General features: G+C 39.4%; 2 protein-coding genes across 7 annotated transcripts in view; one reads left to right on the top strand and one right to left on the bottom strand.

Annotated features, from left to right (window-relative positions):
* The window catches only part of Rpp25 (ribonuclease P protein subunit Rpp25), a 153,387-nt gene that overhangs the window by 33,366 nt on the left and 107,262 nt on the right, over positions 1 to 12,759 (bottom strand). The window lies entirely within an intron of this gene.
* Tdc2 (Tyrosine decarboxylase 2) overlaps positions 1 to 12,759 on the top strand; it is a 77,201-nt gene that overhangs the window by 38,364 nt on the left and 26,078 nt on the right. The window contains exon 1 of one of the 2 annotated variants that reach the window (XM_073989093.1): positions 7,070 to 7,084. The exons of the other annotated variant lie outside the window; for it this stretch is intronic. The gene's annotated coding sequence lies outside the window, so the exon portion shown is untranslated. Of the gene's footprint in view, positions 1 to 7,069; positions 7,085 to 12,759 lie in introns of those variants that run through there. 2 annotated transcript variants of the gene reach the window in all.

Here is a 12,759-nt window from a genome sequence, read left to right as displayed (position 1 = left end):
GAGAGTTTTCTATGGGCAGAAAACCTTTATGAGGCCTTCTATAGACAAAGACAGAAGACCTTTACAGGGTCTTCTATTGGTAGAAGACCTTTAGGAGGTCTGCTATTGGTCGAAGACGTTTTAGAGGCCGTCTATAGATAGAAGACCTTTAGGAGGCCTATAATATTCAGACTACCTGCACGAGGTCTTCTATAAACAGAAGACTTTTAAGAGATCTTCTATAGACGGAGACCTTTCGGAGGTCTTCTATTGATATACAGGCGATTTGTCTGTAGAAGACCTTTAGGAGGCCTATAATATTCAGACTACCTGCACGAGGTCTTCTATAAACATACGACTTTTAAGAGGTCTTCTATAGATAGAAGACCTTTACAGGGTCTGTTTGTGTGTCATCGTCAGAGCTCTGATGACCTAAACATTCATTGTTTTTACAAATTCCCTCTTCCAGACAAATATTTCAAGAAATATTCAAATATCTATTTTTAGGATATTATGTAGGCATAAATTTTGAAGCATTCCCATCCGTTTAAAACCCCTGAAATCATTCATTATCATTCACATGAGGACACAGACAAACACTTTTAACGATTCGAAAGAAACATTTAATTATCGAAGAAATAACATGTATTTTTGTTTTATTTTAAATAAGTTTGGATTCCTAGAAATGAACCACGGCCACCCCCATCATATGGCACGCTCCATGGCATCGTAAATTATGTAAAAGAATTTGACAAGTTTGGCAAATCAATTTGGAATTCACAATAGTATCATCACCCATGGATTATAATTCGTCGAACATTGATTATGAGTTATGCATACTTAAGTGAAGGAGCGAGCAGCAAAGCGAATAGACGAAGTAGAAACCCCAAATGTGTGATAAAGTCATCATGACATTAGCCACAAAAAACAAGGGACACTCCCATTTAAACTAGACACATGCAGGGAGGCAGTCATGCAGCCAGCGAGTCAGCCTGACAGTTATTCTAATTCCAATATTGTTGTCTCACCCTAACCGCAATGTTGAAATCATGAATGAATTTCCAGACAATTTGGGGACTACATATTTAAACATAGGCAATACCATAAGAAGTTGAAGGAGATGGATGGGGTGTGTATTATTCGATAATTTCTACTGTCATAATTTAATAATACTTTTGAATAAATGACTTTAGCCTCCTTCTTTCTTATGATGAATAATCAAATCGTACGTGCTGTAAGCTATCGTGGGCTGTCATCATCGCTTCGCATCACCACTAACAACAACTTGTTGATATCCTCTATAGAAGCAGAGCGTGAGTCCTGGTATTAAATTTGTTTTCGCGGCCTATCCTGTATGCATTACAGGCAAAAACCCCAACAGACTTGGTTTGTTTTTCGAAGGCGTAAAAAATGGGTAACTTGTTACGACACCAACTCGGCAGGGTCATATTTATTTTTAAATCCATTTAACAATGTAAGTGAGATAATTTCTTAGTTAAACGTTTAAAGAACCAATGATGATGCTGCTCGCTTCCCTTTAAGAGGAATTTATAAACTCGGAGAAAAAAGTTGAGCAAAAAAAGGCATATATTTGGGAAGATCCAAAGAGGACAATAGGCGTGGATTTTTTAAAGCATCCAAAGAGGACAATAGGCTTAGATTTTTTAAAGATTTTTAAAAGCATCCAAAGAGGGCAATTGACGTGGATTTTTTAAAGATTTTTAATAACATCCAAAGACGACAATAGGCGCCGATTTTTTAAAGACTTTTGATAACATCCAAAGAGGACAATAGGCGTCAATCCCACGGCAGCGGGTTCTCTGTACCGGATTGACCCGGGACCACACAACATCAGCGTTCCGGCCAGCGGCTGCCACCTCAGTGTACAGGTGTTTGTATTTGTTTAGTTTTTCTGTGCTGGGAAAAAGTTTCAAGGCCACAAATCGCGAGTTTTTTTTTAAAGAAAATTTCAAGGCCACAAATGGTGGATTTTTTAAAGAAACTTTCAACGCCTCAAATCGTTTATTTTTTAAACCAATTTTCAACGCCCCAAATCGTGCATTTTTTAAAGAAATTTTCAACACCCCAAAACGTGAATCTTTTTTAAGAAATTTTCAACACCCCAAAACGTGAATCTTTTTAAAGAAATTTTTAACACTCCAAAACGTGAATCTTTTTAACGAAAGTTTCAACACCCCAAATCGTGGATTTTTTAAAGAAAATTTCAACCACCCCAAACGTGGATTTGTTAAAAAAATGTCAACACTCCCAAAACGTGGATTTGTTAAAAAAATTTCAACATCCCAAATCGTGGATTTTTTAAAGAAATTTTCAGTACCCCAAATCGTGGATTTTTTAAAGAAATTTTCAGTACCCCAAATCGTGGATTTTTTAAAAAAATTTTTCAACACCATAAATCGTGGATTTTTTAAAGAAATTTTCAGTACCCCAAATCGTGGATTTTTTAAAAGAAAATTTCAACATCTCAAATGTTGGATTTTTTAAAGATTTTTTAAAGATTTTTTAAAGACATTTTTTAAAGAAATTTTTAAGGCCCTAAATGATGGAGCGGCATATCCCGGAATGTCTGCTTCGGATTCTTTTGGTCCGTGCCGGGACGGAGGAAAACCCAGGACCAACATATTTGTGCTCGGTTTGTCACATCCGCATCTTCACCCACACCCAATCTTCGGCGAGATGCAATAGATGCCAGGAGTGGGTGCATTTAAGGGGTTGCTCTGGACTTGCCCACGCGAGGTACTACGATAGGGACTATGTTGCTGCATGCTGCGCGAACACAGCCCCCAGTGAGTCGTCGTCGTCAGATTACGAAACTCCTTCGTCGTCGGATTACGAAACTCACCCGCAGTCCCCCCAACAGCAGCCGCACGCGCAGCTTTTAACACCAGCCGTTGTTGTTCCAATCCCCGAAAATGATTCCTTTTTGCAATTTAATTTCAATGGGCTCCGAGGTAAGATCGATGAAATAGTGGACTTTATGAATCGGAAGAAGATCAAGGTCGCGGCGGTGCAGGAAACCATGTTGAAAGACCACAGCTCAGTACCAGTCTGTTCAAAACAGACCTATCTCGCTTGAGCCTGCCTCTAATGGCCCGTACATGGAATGTATGGGGGTAGCAGTCAGGTGTGGAACTGCCGAGATAGAATTGCTGAACGTATACATCCCGCCGAGAAATAGCTGTATCTCAGATTATAAGCCTGACATTAGTCCGCTTTTGGAAGGTCATAATCGTCTGGTCCTGGGGGACTTTAAAGCGCATCATGAGATGTGGCATTCGGCCCTCGGAAACGACCAGAGAGGTATAGCGCTGGCTGAGCAGATTGATAGCTCTACGTTTTGCTCGGTCAATGAGGACGCCCCTACCAGAATTAGAGGAGCTTGTCACAGTTCGCCAGACATAACCATCGTGTCACCTGGTCTGACAAATGACGTCACCTGGCAACCCGTCATTTCCCTTGGATCAGACCATCTCCCCATAATTGTCTCCATCAGCAGACCACCCGATTTCATCACCTCTGAACGCCGCACATTCGTCAATCATGGGAAAGCTGATTGGCCGAGTTTCAGAGAGTTCACCAATCACCGCTTCAGAGAATTGCCCAATCCTTCTGATGTTCGGGTAGCGGAAAGGACGTTCCGAGACATCATCAATGTTGCAGCCGCTCGCCATATACCTGCTGGTCGAATACCCGAAGTAAGACCAAATTTCCCAGCAGAGGCGACGGGATTAGCAAATGACGACGAACCAACACCGACGACCCCAGAGTCAGGGAGCTGACACTGGAAGTTAACAGGCTGGTCGGCGAACATAAGCGGAACAAGTGGTTAAATCATCTGAAGAGTTGAAACATTGGAGCCGGTATAAGCAAATTGTGGACAACGGTTAAGTCACTCTCGAACCCCGGAAGGAGGGAAGACTTGACCTCAGTCACGTTCGGCGACGTTACGTTGACTGACCCGAAGAGGTGTGCAAGTTACTTCAATCGACTGTTTGTCGAGCACCCCGAGAGTGACAGGGCGAAGAGAAGAGTGTTACGTCGCATTAGATCTCTTCCTTCCGAGGATGAACCACCACAGATTACAATGGATGATGTTGCGAACGCCATCAGGAACGCTAAATCATCCAAAGCGTTGGGCCCTGGCGGAATTTCCATAGTAATGTTGAAACAGCTGGATGAGCCGGGAGTGGAGTATCTCACTAAAGTTCTCAACCTGTCGCTAGCCAACCTTATTGTTCCCGAAGTCTGGAAAATGGGCAGGGTGGTCCCGCTACTGAAGCCAGGCAAGGATGCCAGCAAAGGTGGATCGTACAAGCCGATTTCGCTTTTGTCACCTGTAGCGAAGACCCTTGAGGCCTTAGTCCTCCCTAGCATTAGAAATAGCTATCAAGTTGCCGATCATCAGCATGGATTCCGTAAGCAGCACAGCACGACAACAGCGCTGCACGCCATCTCCACACATATTTGTCGAGGACTCAACCAGGAGAGGCCGTGTGATAGAACAGTGATGGTGGCGCTTGACGAGGACATCGAGCAGACAACCCTCCGGCCAAGTCTGAAACGTTGGATAATCAACTATTTGTGTGGTCGCCAGTCGTATGTGGAATTCAGGAACAAGAAATCCAAGCCCCGTAGAGTGAAACAGGGAGTTCCCCAAGTAGGGGTGATATCTCCGGAACTGTTTAACCTCTACCTTTCCTGTATTCCGCCCCCTCCAGACGGCATTGAGATTGTAACGTATGCGGATGATTGTACGATCCTGGCGTCAGGTACCTATCCTGATGACATCTGTGAGAGACTGAACTCCTATTTAACCGATCTTACCACCTTTTTCCACGCGAGGAATATGCAGATATCCGCCGACGGCCATTCTGTTCACCACATGGACGGCACAGTATAGAAGAGAGTTGAATATCAGGGTCGATGGTAACAGAATTCCGACCACAAACTGCCCCAAAATTTTAGGGGTCACATTCGACACCACTTTCACGTCGTCCTCGCATGCCACAGCTATCTGCGATAAACTGAAATGTAGGAACAAGGTCCTCAAGTCCCTAGCCGGTAGCACTTGGGGTGCAGATAAAGAAACCTTGTTGACCACGTATAAAGCGATAGGTCGGTCAGTGGTAAGCTATGCGGCGCCAGTTTGGTCCCCGAATTTATGTGACACCCAGTGGGATAAGATTCAAATTTGTCAAAACGCCGCGCTGAGAACAGCAACAGGGTGCCTCCTCAAAACTACAGTGGACCATCTATATGAGGAGACAAAGATTCTTCCAGTACGACAACATAATGAGATGCTATCGTTGCAATACTTGCTCGGGTGTTACTGTGAGAGCCATCGCAATCACCATCTGCTGGCCACCGATACACCCAGGCATATCAAGAAGGATATTCATGCTCTAGAGATGACGGTCCAACAATATATCGCAGCTGAAGAGCGTCAGCTGCCACGACAAACCAGAGTAGTTTTGGCTCAATTACGCTCAGGATATTGCAGTCGCCTAAATTCCTATTGGGCGGGAATCGTATGCGGCATGGGCCCGCACGATACTAAGCACCTATTCAACTGCCCCGCCAAGCCTACTCATCTGACTCCAGAGGATCTGTGGTTACATCCCATCGAAGTAGCCAACTTCCTGGAACTGGAGATAGACCCAGAGCCAGATTGAACAGGAGAACGAACATACAAACATAATAATAAAACACTGTTACAACAACAACAACAACAATAGGCATGGTTTTTTAAAGATTTTTAAAAGCATCCAAAGAAGACAATAGGTGTGGATTTTTTAAAGATTTTTAATAGCATCCAAAGAGGACAATGGGCGTGGTTTGTTTTAAAGATTTTTAAGAGGACAATAGGCAAGAATTTTTTAAAGATTTCTAAAAGCATCTAAAAAGGACAATGGGCTTGGATTTTTAAAGATTTTTAAAAGCGTACAAAGGAACAATTTGAGTGGATTTTTTAAAGATTTTTTAAAGCATCCACAGAGGACAATAGGCGTGGATTTTTTAAAGATTTTTAAACGCATCCAAAGAGGATAATAGACGTGGATTTTTTAAGATTTTTTTCTGCTCACTACCCTTGCCTGGCCCTGATGGTGTGAAGGGCACTTTACCATTTCTTCTTCTTCCTTGATTTTCATCGAGTGTAGAATTCTTGATTTTTATCCTTTAGCATTGCCTTAGCATATTTTCACGAATTCCTTAATGGGTGACTGTGATGATTTCCCATCACCAGCCAGTGAGGGGATTTTGTCGTTTGCTGGTTAGTTAGTTCTTGGCGTTGGAAAAAATTTTCTTATCAAGACTTGGGCGAATAAAATTCCCCACATTTGTGTGGGTTGAAGAATTGTTTTATGTAAAAGGAAGAAGAAGAAGAAAAAATAAAAACAACTAAAGAAATAAGCAAGCTATTGACATCCTTCAAGTCCAAACACTTGTGGAATTGGTTGGTTAGCATTTGGCGTGTGTGTGTGGCTTTGAGTGGCCTGGATCCTAGCACAATTGTTGCTGTTGTTGTTGTGGATGAATGAATAAAAAAAAATAAAGGAAGAGCAAAAATAAATTGGAATTGAAAGTACAACACCACAAATATTTCGTTCATTTACTACTGATGCTACTACTTCTGGGTGTCATGCTCTTGTTTTACTTGTTGTTGTTGGTTGATTGTTTGGTGTCAGTGGTTGTCATAGATGAAGATGACGATGATGGTGCTGGTGATGATGATGCTGGTGTTGATAATGATTTCTAGCTGCCTTCAAACGCATATCTATTAACTTACGGATAATGCTACGCATAGCACATATTTTTATGTACCAATGACTCTTCACCCTTTGTCCCACCATTGCGACCCTCCTTGGCATCACAACTATGCAAGCATCCCAATGATGTTGTGTGAAGTGAAAAAAAAAACGCAAAGATACCGAGTTTACTTTTTAAGGATATTTCAAAGCATTGATCAGTTGAGTTTCAACCGCGCTTGTAAACGGTTAACGAGCTACCTAAGCAACTGGATAAAACAGTGAACCTCCAATCTCCAAAATTGTAGTGACAAATTTTAGTGGCAATTTAGTGTAGTGTAAGAAAATTAAAAAAAAATATATATTTTTTTTGTGACAAAAAATGATAATTTTGAGAAAACAATAACACATGAATGAATTTTAAATAATGTTGAGTTTTGGAAAATTATTATTACATTACAAACTAATTTGTAAAAAAACTAACAAAAGAATTTCAAAATTTTAAAAAAAAATAATTACAAATAAATATCTATTTTAAATGTACATTTATTACATACATATTTCTGAAATAATATTCTTCGGAATTTCAAATAGTTATTCAATAATTTAATAATCTGTGTGAAAAGAGCCTATCCTTAGTGTCAAAAATCCCAAAAAATTATATATTCAATTAAATAAAAATCTAAAGGAACTTTGTGGAAAAATCTCAAGAAAAAATTGTATTTAAAAGGGGAGAACATTCTAGACGAAACTGGGTTACGATAAGAAAATATCGTGAAAATATGCTAGGGTTATGAACATATTTTATATATATATTTTCATATTTTTCAAATCAAATTCGGTCTAGTAGTTACAAAGGAATTTGAAGGTCAAAGTGAAAATGTTGAGATTTTTTAATATTTTGCATAAAAATGTGAGATTTTTGTGTTTTTATAAAAAATAATAATAAAAATAAAAAATTAAAACAAACAATTGTCCAAACAAATAAAATTCTTTAAAAAGTATAAAAAACTCTTTAGTTTTCAAAAAAAAAAAAACGCATTTATTAATAAAATGTTCATGTAATTTATTAAAAAGTTTCTACCTAACAAAAAAAAAAAAAAAAAAAAAAAACAAGTAAAAAAGTATCAGTCGACTTTGCCGACAGAGATATACCCTCAGCCTTTGTGGATTGAAGTACTCTTTTCCAACAAAAAATATGTATTTAGGGGGGTTTTCAAAAATTTGGGCGTATAAACCGACAAAGGTATGGATAGGATTAAAGCTCAAAAACTTGCGGGAATATCGATAGATAGGGCATTTTTTTATCACAGGACCACTAAGAAAACCTTTGGTAAAAATGTGCAAAGGATCCTCGAACAGACCCTTAACCACTCAAAAATGTAGAACATTTGGTACCACAAGGATTGGACAGCTAGGGCCAAAATTTGAACATAAATAAAGTTTCGACAATATTTAGAGATCCAAAGTTTGGACCAAATCGTTTTTTTCAACTTTTTGACTGTTTTCTTAAAAAGTATGGACTTGCCCCTGAAAAAAACTGTTACTGTCGTAATTGAGGCAGCGATTGCAATTTGCTACAACAAAAATCAAAGTGATTCGAGAGCAGGTCTTAAAGTGAATTTACCCAAAATTTTGTGTGGGAAGTACCCGAAGGAGTGGGCAAATATAGTCCATATTCAAACCTGATCTATATCTGGTCCAAACATCCAAATATATCTGGATGTGTAAAGTATGGACCATATCGGTCACTCCCATCAAGAGTTATTGTGCGCATAATTTTTCCGAACATTTTTGAACTTTTGTGGGGCAGGTACCTGAAGGAGTGGACCGATATGGCTTATCTTTAAACTTAAACTATGTTTGGACAAAATATTAATAAGGCCAAATTTTGGACCGAATCGGCAGATCCGTTCTAGATTTATCTTGCGCTTCAACCACCTCACACGGTGTCATAGGGATTCTTTTGTACCGTTCAGGCTATTTTCTCAGGCAGTATGGACTTGCCCCTGATGAAACTTGTACCGTCGTATGGTGGGCAGTGAATACAAGTTGCTACAACAAAAATTAAAGCGATTCGAGAGCAGGTCCTAAACGGAAGTTTTTCGAAATTTTGTGTGGGAGCTACCCGAAGGAGTGGACCGATTGAGTCCATATTGTAACCTTATCTATGTATGATACACATTTCATGATTGGCAAAGTATGGACCAAATCGGTTCCTCGTTTCAAGAGATATGGCGCGCACAAATTTTCCGAAAATTTTCGAACTTTTGTGGGGGAGGTACCGGAAGGAGTGGACCGAAATAAACCATCTTCGAACTTAAATTAAGTTTGGACAAAATATTACGAAAGCCAAATTTTGGACCGAATCGGTTGATCCATTCGAGAGTTATCGTGCGCTCCAGCCAGACAGACAGACAGACGGACGGACATGGCTAAATCAACTCCAAATTGTCTGAAACACATTTCGTCATACTTGGGGTCTAATACCATTATTTCGATGAGGCATATTTTGCCCGTATGAAAGTGTATATATCCTCTTTAGCATAAATGCTGAGGGTATAAAAATGAACACAATGTAACGGAAAGTAGCTATTTTGTACTCCACAAATTTGCAATAATTATGTGTTTCCAAAAAACCGGCGAAAATTGTCGTTTTTAGGAGCTCACCTTCCAATATTTTAACATAATCTTTTGGTTTCCTTAGTTTCAATATGTTTACAACTGAATCCCATATAGAAATTAATAAAGTCCTGTCCATGGAGGACCCGACATTTCAATTTACCAATTCGATTGGAAAATGTGGCTAAAAACCAAAATACGTTAAATCATTATAATAATTGTTCCACAAACATCCCAGGAGGGACAAGGGAGACTTCTCTCATATCAATGAGTGCACCCCGATTCATATTAGCTCAATGACATGGGACCTACTGTTTATCGCCGAGTCCGAACGGCGTGTCTAAGACACCACTTGTAGAGAAGTTTTACAAGGCTGAAATACTCAGGAAATGTCGCCAACATTACTGAGGGGTATTTTGCCACCGTTGAAAAATGTTTGATGTTGCCTGGCCGGGGAATCGAACCCACGACCTTCAGCGTGCAAGACAGGTGTGCATACCACTGCACCACGGTGGCACGTTAAATCATTAGTTACCGTTATATGGGGGCTCTTTAAAAAAACTTCGATCCATGATAACAATTTTTGGTAAGCAGACTTCTGGTTCCTTGACATATGTCATATGACATTCGGATGGAATAGAGTAAGTGCACCAATAGCGGTCCCTTTAAGCATTTTTATACCCTCAGCATTTACGCTAACGAGGGTATATACCCTTTCATACGGGCAAAATGTGCCTCATCTAAATAATGGTTTTAGACCCCAAGTATGACGAAATGTGTTTCCGAAAATTTGGAGTCGATTTAGCAATGTCCGGCCGCCTGTCTGGCTGGTGCGCACGATAACTCTCGAACGGATTAACCGATTCGGTCCAAAATTTGGCTTTCGTAATATTTTGTCCAAACTTAGTTTAAGTTCGAAGATGGGCTTTATCGGTCCACTCCTTCCGGTACCTCCCCACAAAAATTCGAAAATGTTCGGAAAATTTGTGCGCACGGTAACTCTTGAAGGGAATAACCGATTTGGTCCATACTTTGCCCATCGTGAAATTTCTACCAGACTTAGATGAGGTTGCAACATGGACCCAATCGGTCCACTCCTTCGGGTACCTCCCACACAAAATTTCGGAAAAGTTCAGTTTAGGACCTGTTCTCGAATCTGTTTGATTTTTGTTGTAGCAACTTTTATTCACTGCCGCGCTTACATGTCTTATTAGGGGCAAGTTCATACTTTCTGAGAAAATATTCTGAAATATGCAAAAAACCCCTATAAAACCGTGTGTAGTGGTTGGAGCGCAAAACAACTCTCGAACGGATCAACCGATTTGTTCGAGAATCTGCCCTTCGTAATATTTTGTCCAAACATAGTTTATGTTCGAACATAAGCCATATCGGTCCACTCCTTCAGGTACCTCCTCCACAAAAGTTCAAAAATTTTCGGAAAAATTGTTCGCACGATAACTCTTGAAGGGAGTGACCGATTTAGTTCATACTTTACCCATCCTAATATATCTAGCAGATATAGATCATGTTCGAATATGGACTAGGTTTGTCCACTCCTTCGGGTACCTATCACACATACTTACGGATAAGTTCACTTTAAGACCTGCTCTCGAATCACATTGATTGTTTTGAATCAACTTGCATTCGCTGCCTCAATTACGACGGTAAAAATTTTTTCAGGGGCAAGTCCAAACTTCTTGAGAAAACAGCCCGATAAGTGTAAAAAACCCCTATGGCACCAAATGTAGGCTGGAGAGCACGATAACTCTCGAACTAGCCGATTTGATCCAACATTTGGCCTTAATCATATTTCGTCATACTTTCAGTTCGAAGATAGACAAAACCAGTCCACAACTTCCGGTACTTCCCCCTAATATTTAAAAAAATGTCACTTAAGTGGTATGCACGATATCTCTTGAACAAATTTGGTCCAAACGTTGGATCTCCTAATATTTTGTCCAAATTTAGTTTAACTTTTAAAATTGAGGTATCTTTGGGTACCTCCTCCACAGAAGTTCAATATTTGTGTCTAAGTGCAGTTTAAGGTCTTTTGGAAGATCCTTTGGAAATGTATGCCGATGCTGTTCGCTTTTGTCCTGCTTACAGCGGTATTATGTTTTCTGTGGACAAGTCCATGCGTCCTGGCATATTGGTCCATAAGTTATACGATGACCAACTGTGGCGCATACGTAGTGTCATATAACATTCGCAACGGTGTACTTTGCATTCATATATTTAAAATAAAAAGATCTTTAGAAGATTTTGCATTATAAGATGTCTTTGAACAGTAGATATTCTTTCTTTGGAAAACCCGTACAAAATAATTTATTTATAGAGGCACGTAACAAATATTTCAGCAGTAGGTAGAAGAAGAAGATGAAATTTGGAAGGTTTTACATAAAAAAACGTTGGAAGATTTTTCATATATAAAATATTCCGCATTTATAATGTTTTTGATTCACAAAAGGCTATTCTAAACTTCTTCATCAATAGGATATGACATTTGAAAAGTCTTTAATTCATAGAGAGTCACTTGGTCCATTTCATCTAAGAAAACCTGGGATCATGAGGCGTATACGCCGTGTCATATATCATTCGCTATAATGTACTTCGCATTCACAGATTTTTTAATTAAAACATCTTTAGACAATTTTCCATTAAAAGAATACCTATTCAAGTATTCGTTCTTTGGAAAAGCCTTAGATGATAAACTATGTCTTAAGGTCACTTAGGAGATCTTTCGTGATAAGCGGAAAGTATAAAATAAATCGAATTTTCTTCTTTGAAATTGTATAAACCGGATGATGATTCGTATACGTTGTGCCATATATCATACGCAATGGCGTTATTCGTACTTATTTGTATTTACATATTGTGAATTCTTATACCCTCAGCCTTTAGGCTAAGGAGGGTATATACACTTTGATACGATAACAAGTAAGAACGGCGTTAAGTTCGGCCGGGCCGAACTTGTTATACCCTCCACCACAAGTTATATTGAAGTAAGTAGCACCCATTCTATGGGGGCTATTTCAAAACGTCGATCTATACCAACAAATTTCTGACGGAAAGTTTTTAGCTTCAAAGAAGACTAAATACCAAATTTCCTATATTTCGGTAAGAGAATGTGGCTAAAACTTAAAAAATACCGAACATCAAGAAGTACGCTTCTATGGGGATATAGGAAGACGTGGACCTATACTGATAATACTCTTCTGGAATATTTTATAATTCTTGGAAGACGAAATAACGAATTTCAGCCATTTCGGTAGAATATTGACGTCACAATCTTCAGTATTACGAAAATCGGGAGGTACCGTTCTATGGGGGCTATATCGAAACGTGGACCTATACCGACGAATTTTCGTCAGAAATGGGGCAATATGAAAGC

This window comes from Musca autumnalis, unplaced genomic scaffold (genome assembly GCF_047663935.1).
Source record: "Musca autumnalis isolate F117 unplaced genomic scaffold, ASM4766393v1 scaffold_5, whole genome shotgun sequence".
In the NCBI taxonomy this organism is placed as follows: domain Eukaryota; kingdom Metazoa; phylum Arthropoda; class Insecta; order Diptera; family Muscidae; genus Musca; species Musca autumnalis.
This window is presented reverse-complemented; position numbering and strand designations above follow the sequence as displayed.